Source organism: Necator americanus, chromosome IV (assembly GCF_031761385.1).
Source record: "Necator americanus strain Aroian chromosome IV, whole genome shotgun sequence".
In the NCBI taxonomy this organism is placed as follows: Eukaryota; Metazoa; Nematoda; class Chromadorea; order Rhabditida; family Ancylostomatidae; genus Necator; species Necator americanus.
In genome coordinates, this window is record NC_087374.1 from 8,833,234 (window position 1) to 8,835,310 (window position 2,077).

The following is a 2,077-nucleotide window of genomic DNA, read 5'->3' on the forward strand; positions in this document are numbered from 1 at the left end:
AATCCATAGCGGATTGTAGTCGAAAGGATTCGACGTACTTTTGCTCGTTGTTTGTAATTTATTTCCACTTTGTTGTACTTTCGGATAAATCGGGGGTGTTTAAGCGGCGCAAATACGCTTGTCGCCTTTGTAATTCCAAATAATCTTCATTCATGGTTAAAAATCCGTTCCGATGTATTAAACACTCATGGAAACCTCCTCTTGGAAATCTGAAAACTCAACCGAACATAAGGTTGTCCTTTTGATTGCGTGTCTATAGATATCTCACTTGAAAGCATATGAAAATATGGCTTCGTACGAGTTTCTTTCGGTTATGAAAATAATTTTGAAATTTAATACAAATATTAATTGAATTATTCGCTACTAAATATAAACATTAATTAAATAAACTAATAATCGTAGCTATTTGTTGTCGAGAAATTTTTTAGAGCTCGAAGATTTTTCTTTTCTGCATTTCTGTTCCAATGAATGAAAAATAAGGATTTCCAGGTATTCCTAGTAATATATGACAAGATAAAGACCAATTTATATGTGGTAAATTTGGAAACTTTGGAAGATTTCAACGAAATCGTACCAAATTTCCATTGGGGACCATAAGCGACATTTTTGCCTACAAACGTCAGTCCTGTGAAAAGATTTTCGCAGGATCCAGCAGATATCTGAGACATCTAGGAAGCATTCAACTCTTGAACGTTCAGCTCGATCATTCGATTCGATTACTCGATCTCTTACTTTTGCAAATGTGAAATACAAGGTTAAGAACACTATAATTCTGAATATAGAATGAATTTTAAAAAATTACGGCATTGACTGTGATCAAACAGTCCTATTTGATCTGAGAAGACTGTGGCCAAGGTCAGAGAAGGATAAAAATTCCTCTTTTTGACGCTAAGAACAATTTGGATGAATAACTACACAGAAACCTTTTCCCAGGGACGTGAAAGCTTGGGAGATTAAATAATCCTGAAGAAAATAAATTCTGAAGTCTGTTTTCAAAATTAGGTGAAGTCGTCGAGAAATTTAATCATTTATTCAAATTCTCCTCATTTAAACTGCTACTCATTATAAATATTGATCCTCTCCAAACTCTTCGCATTACTGGATTAATCTTAAAATGTTCTTAAAATGATATCAGATCAACGGCAAATCAATGGATCTTTTTTCCATCTTCCCTGAGGATTCCGTCACGCATACATCTTAATATCCGAGGCAGGCAATTGCAGTTAAGCGAAGTGCTATCGCGACACTTTTTTCATCGTGAAAGTGCTAGCGCTAATCCTAAACATTTCATCCAATTCACGACAAGACATTCCATGGAGTTTTTTTTCCAGGAAAAAAAACCTATTAGTTCCCTAGGACGACAACAATCCACATGAATCTTCGGGATTCTCGGGATTTCGTTGAACAGAGCCATTCTATGAATGGAGGTGTTAAGGGTGGTTCCGAATATCTCGATTTTGTCGTGGGAAAAGCAGTAGCACTGTATGATTATGACCTTTTAATCTAACGATTATTGATTGATTTTTTATTGATTTTTAGTCCAATGATTCTTACCGTTTACGTCTTAGTCTAAATGGTTCCTTAACGGAAATGCAAGTGGTATCGTACTGCCAGAAGTCAGTATTACTGTATAATTCCCATAATAAGTACATAAATAATCAAATAGAAAAGTAAACAAATAGATAGATAAATAGATAAATAAATAAATAAATAAATAAATAATAAACGTAAGTTTAAGACGTTTAGGACCGCCCGCATTCCTGCATCGTCCTCCGAATCGCACATTCATTGAAATGCGAATGGTAGAATCATTGAGTCGTCTATTTTTTTTTCTTCCCCGCACTCCTTTCTTCCCTCACCCCTCTGAACGAAATCATGCTGCTGACACAAACAAGAACAAACCTCTACCGTACCTCTCTACCGTATCGTTAATGCTCGCTCCGTCGCTCTCTCTATGTGTGTCGTTCGCTTGTTCGCTCCATCGTTTCTGCTTCCATCCGGAAATGAAAGCACGTTGTTCGGTTGTTGGGGGGTGGCGGCCAGGGAAAATGTTCGGTCATTCATTGCAGATGTTGCG